This window comes from Trichechus manatus, unplaced genomic scaffold (genome assembly GCF_000243295.1).
Source record: "Trichechus manatus latirostris isolate Lorelei unplaced genomic scaffold, TriManLat1.0 scaffold00068, whole genome shotgun sequence".
In the NCBI taxonomy this organism is placed as follows: domain Eukaryota; kingdom Metazoa; phylum Chordata; class Mammalia; order Sirenia; family Trichechidae; genus Trichechus; species Trichechus manatus.
In genome coordinates this window covers 14,241,573-14,247,430 of record NW_004444004.1, presented here as the reverse complement: position 1 = coordinate 14,247,430, position 5,858 = coordinate 14,241,573, and the positions used below count along the sequence as shown (strand labels likewise).

General features: G+C 46.7%; 1 pseudogene; it reads right to left on the bottom strand.

Annotated features, from left to right (window-relative positions):
• Window positions 1-5,858, bottom strand: part of LOC101352465 (transmembrane protein 132C-like) — a 37,958-nt pseudogene that overhangs the window by 4,770 nt on the left and 27,330 nt on the right.

Sequence of the window (5,858 nt, the reverse complement as noted above, 5' to 3'; positions counted from 1 at the left end):
CTTGTGCCCGTTCTGCCATTGTACCTTTGGAAGCAGATAACTTGTATTCTAGATTTCACAGATGAAGAGGAATTTTTGGATTTTGGACTTGGAGTTAAGACTTCTGCTATGATATGATGGGGTGAATATGTTTTCCATGTTGCAAGGATGTGATTTTTGGGGGGCCAAAGGGGTCATCATCTTAGCAGAAAGCTAGACCATCCTTCCACCAGTTGCTCCAGTAAAAACGTCAAGATTCATACCCTGGGTATGACCTATTAGCACATCAGGATGGTCTTATGTCTTAGACTGAGTTTCTCCCCCAGACCCTGGGACAAGGATTTGAGAAAAAGTGATTTATTTGGAAGTAGCTTAGTCCCTGGGAGGTGCAAGTGGTTAATGTGCTTGACTGCTAACCAAAAGGTTGGAGGTTTGGGTGCACCCAGAGGTACCTCAGAAGAAAGGCCTGGTGATCCGCTTCCAAAAATCAGCCAATGAAAACCCCATGGAGCACAACAGTTTTATCCACAGCCAATCATGGGAATGGCTCAGGACTGGGCAGCATTTTGTTCCGTTGTGCGTGGGGTCACGCTGAGTTGGGGCCAACCCGACGGCAGCTAACAACAGCCACCACACGTCCAGCCTCAGTGCACACCGTCCCTCTAACCCACTGGCCCTCTCTCCACAGCTGCAGACACCCTCTGATGGCAGGCCCTCAGCAGACTCGCCAGCCCTGGGAAGTCAGATGGCACAGGATGGGAAATGCAGATCCTGACTTCCAACCTCACCTGGGTTTCTCCAGTCAATGCGATTTCACAGTCTGGTCATTTCTTCCCACCCAATTGCCCTCTTATGACAGGGAAAAAAAAAGCTTTTGGACAGAACATTTTGGTCAGTGAAAGATAAATTGAAAAAACTGTCATAATTTGCCTCATTCTCTGAAACCTAATCTAATGTAATCCCTGAAAGAAAAAGGGTGACAGGATAACCTGACTTTCCTCTTCCTCTTTGCTCCACTTTATAAACCCTGCTGGATCCAGATTCTTAAATGACCACCTCTACTGAAGGAAAGAACTCCTGAAACAGGACTGGTCCGTCAGAGCTCTTGCACTTTGTGATTAGTTTGTTTGCTTAGAAGCAGGAAACCCTCCAAGTGCAGCCTCTTCCAGCTGTAAATTTTGAGATGCAGAGACCAGCCCAATACACCTGTATTTGGTCTTCTTGTGGACAAATGCCTGAATATTTTGGGCCACTATAAAGAAGTTGGGGGCAATGGTGGTTCAGTGGTAGAATTCTCGACTTCCATGTGGGAGACCCAGGTTTATCTCCTAGTATCACAGGCTTCAGGTAAAATTCAGTATTAATAGGGGTGACTTCTAATAGGTGCAGGAGCTCTTGTGGTGCAGTGGTTAAGTGCTCGGCTGCTAACTGAAAGGTTGCTGGTTCAAACCCACCCAGCAGCTCCTCAGGAGAAAAGACCTGCTGTCATGGATTGAATTGTGTCCCCCAAAAATATGTGTCAACTTGCTAGGCCGCGATTCCCAGTATTGTGTGGTTGTCCTCCATTTTGTGATATGATGTAATTGTCCTGTGTTGTTAATCCTAATCCCTGTCTGTGGTTAATGAGGCAAGATTAGGTTATGTTAAAGAGGGTTCGGTGGGATGAAACAGTTTCTCAGGTCACAGCCCTGATCTGATGTACAGGGAGTTTCCCTGGGGTGTGGCCTGCATCACTTTTTATCTTACAAGAGATAAAAGGAGAGAGAAGCCAGCAGAGAGATGGGGACCTCCTGCCAACCTAAAAAGAAGAGCTGGCAGAAGAGTGCATCCTTTGGACTCGGGGTCCCTGCACTGAGAAGCTCCTAGACCCAGGGGAGGATTGATGACAAGGATCTTCCCCTAGAGCCGACAGAGAGAGAAAGCCTTTCCCTGGAGCTGGTGCCCTGAATTCGGACTTCTAGCCTCCTAGACTGTGAGAGAATAAACTTATGTTTGTTAAAGCCATCCACTTGAGGTATTTCTGTTATAAAACCAAACCCGTTGTTGTCGAGTTAATTCCGACTCATAGCAACCCTATAGGACAGAGTAGAACTGCCCCATAGTGTTCCAAGGAGCAGCTGGTGGATTTGAACTGCCAACCTTTTGGTTAGCAGCATGAGCTCTTAACCACTGCGCCAGCAGGGCTCCATTTCTGTCATAGCAGCACTGGATAACTAAGACACCTCGTGATCTGCTATGGTAAAGATCACAGCCTAGGAAGCCTTATGGGGCGGTTCTACTCTGTCACAAGCGGTCGCTGTCAGTCAGAATCGAATCGACAGCACCCAACAACAGTAATGAATATGGAGTTCAAAATTTGATGATGGTGATGGCTGCATACCTCTATGAATATACCACAATGCACTGAATTATACACTTTAAATGGGCCAATTGTATGGTATCTGAATTGCCTCAATAAAGCTATTATTTAAAAACAATACCAGTACTTCGTCTTCTATCAAAAATTATCTTCCCCAACCAATCAACAGAAACAACAATCCCACTCACACCTCCAATGACAACAACAGTTTTCCACCGTCACTCCTCCTTCCTTCTTCGATGTAAACCAGGGTTCTCAGAGTGGGTCCCCAGACCTTTAGCACCTGAATGCCTGGAACTGGGAAATGCCGTGCTGAGTCAGATGCTCTGCGGTGGGCCCAGCTACTTACCTGTGTTCCCAGCAGCCCTGGGGAGGTCCTGCGCAGGCTCGGGTGTGAGACACCGCGCTGTAGATGGCGGTGGTAAGTGCCCGAAAGCCTTCCTTATTAGGAAGTACTCTGGGCCAGTACAGAAACTGGGAGGAAAACTGATTGGCCAATGTATCATTTCCCCTTTAGCCTAACAGGTGGTTTACTTCTTCAGCAAGTTGTATGTTTTTGAGGGAGGCGGGGGAGTAGGAGCTCAAGGCAATAAGCACTACCCCACTGGACGCTGGGCTCCTGTGAAGGCGATGGGAACAAGGAATGGTCAAGGAGATGCTGGAAGAGCGTGATGGACAAGATTAACGTCACCAGATGGTGCGTGGGAAGACTGCTGAAGTGGGGATGCTTTGTTGCTTACATAACTTACCACAATTAATTATGTCCCTGAATATTTTTAAATAAAAGAAATACCCCCACAAGATCCTGATGGGAAGCATTTTAATGACAACTGGCATCACAGGTATAAATAAATATTTCTTACTTTCCATCTATAATATGCACCAGAAATTTCTTTTTTAAAGGTCCAGCTGAGGTTATGAGGCTTCCAGGCCCCTTTTGTAGCTATTAATTGTAGTAATTAAGGAAGAAGAACAAGCGCCCCTGGGTATCTAGAGCATCTCTGGCTGAAGGCACACGGTGCCGGCCAGACGTCTTCCTTCTGGAGCGGATGCTGAGTTTCACTGAACAGTGGGTGTCTGGGGACCTCCAGGGGGTTCACTTTGCCACGTGTGTCCTTCCCTGTCACGCTCACTGCACTGTGGCTGAGCGTGTGCTGGCAGCGAGCTGCCTGCATAATTACTGTTAAAAAAACACAGCGGATTGACAGTCTAACATAGATTTTCTTTTCCATTTATGTGGGTGCACCCTACCCACCAAAGAAACAAAGAAAGATAATTTAAAAGCCTCGAATAGTTTTCATTTTTGTCCATTTTTCAACATTGCATGTCTCGCGATAGACCTTTCCCGGCCACGGATTATTCTTGGGCACCAGTGCTCCTGCCTTGCCCCCATGTGGGAGTGCTGGGGTGTCTGAGGGTAGGTGGGTGCCCAGGGTGGCCCATCTGACTGCCTGTACCCTGTGGTGATGGTGATGGAGGGTCAAAGGTGCCTGGCAGGGCCCCACCCATCTCCCAGAAGGATCTGAGAGGATACTTCAAACAGTAAAAACTGAACAAATATCAACAAGGCTTAAGGGACATGGAAAAGCATCAGAATTACTTCATAAAGAACAGATTGACTGACGCTGCTTCAACGAATTCACCTAATGGAGAGGAACATGATTTGTATCTAAATTTGTGTTTAAATATATACCACTTGACACTCAAAAATAAACATAAATATAAACCAAATGGACACAAAAGGAAAGGAATACAAGGAGAGTGGAAAAGAAAATATTTATCAAGGAAGGATGAGAAAAATCCTCAGGCCTCTCCCACAAGCCACACCACGCTCAGAAACGTCTCCTCCCCAACCCAGGTCGACAGGCTGCCCTCGGAAAGGGAAACAGTGCATTAAAACAGAAGATGTCTCTTAGCAGGCCCTATTTTTAGATTTTGCTCCTTTATTAGAAACATAAACAGATTCTGATTTCTGTCTCTTTTTGTCTTTTTGCATTTTTTAACAAATAATTTTTGGTAGCTTGTCTGTAGTATATGTTGACTCATAAAATACTCTTCCTCACCTTGCCCTGCCCACTTCAACCCTCGGTCGGCCCACCTGAGTCTGTTCTGCCCGTTGACTTCCAAAAACCCACCGTCGTCCACCACCAAAAAACCCTTGATACAAAAAGGTCCCTTCCCGATGGACTTCCAGCCAAATGGCACTCTAGGCAGAAGCACCACGCCGTCCCTCCACAGCAAAGACCCGAAAAACTAAGCCAAACAGAGAAAATAGTAATCCTGAAACCCTAAAACATCAAAAGAAGAGATAAAGAACTCAGCCAAGCACCAAATGGAGTGAGAAAACTGACAGAGAATGGAGATTGAGGAAAGATCCATGCAGAGGTCCCCTATCAGCTAACGCAGCGCAGATCCGCCATCTTGGACTCCTATCAGAGACCAGCAAATAGGGGGTACAAGAAAGCAGCTTCACAGAGCTTCCAGCAGGGAACAAAACAACCGGTAATTTGTGATACACAAGCTTTCCCACCCCCCACCCTTCTTCACCCCCACTCGGCCTCCTCTGCTTCCCGCGGCCACAGTCTCTTGGCCGGGAAGCACCAGCTGCTTGGATTCCACCCGCCCGCACTGGCTGGCTCCCTGAGTGCCATTTGTTGGCTGCTGGTGTTGCTTTTTTCCACTTCTTTTGATGTCTTCATTACCTCTCACCACCTCCCCCTCCTTTCGCTCAAATACCTGGCTCCATGTGCCATCTTGCTTCTTCTGAGGGGCTGCGGAGCTCCATTCAAGTGTGGAACTGCTTCCCAGTCTGGGCTGCCATGCTGGTGGGATCCTGGGGTTTTTGTTTGTTTGTTTGTTTTCAATTGTTTGTTTGTTTTCTTTTCCTTTTCTCCAGTTGGGAGCCCAGAATGGCCAGGCAGTGCTACACAGCTTGGGACCTACCCCCTCAGCTTGCACAGACAGGGCAGAGGGATCCCTGAGGGCATTTCTTTTTTTGTGGGAGTTTTTTTTTTCTGTTTTTTGGGTGGCTTTTCTTGTTCTTTTTTAAAAAATTTGTTTTGTTTTGTTTTCCCTCTTTTTCCCTTTTTGTCTTTCTTCATTACTCAGTTTCTCATCTCTCTATACCTTCCTTCTCTTCCTGTTCGCTGAATACTCTACGCCTTCTAGCCAGGCTGTACTGCAACACCTGGGAACAACTTCCCCAGACCTCGTAGACACACCGGTGGGATCCCTGGGAGCTTTGCTGTTCTTTTTTCTTTCTAATGTTTATTTATTCATTCTTTTTTTCCTCTTCTTCCCCTTTTTGTTTTTCTCCATTTCATAGTCTCTCATCTCTCCACTCCAATGGCAAGCTCCCCTAGCACTCTTTTTTTTTTTGTTTGTATGTTTTTGGCTCCTATTCCTCTCTCCTCTCTCCCATATCCATCTTAGCTTCACACATAACAATCTCCCCCCTACATCCTGCCTACCTGCACCATGCGCTTAACATCACACCACCAAGCAGCACAGGCACAGCCTA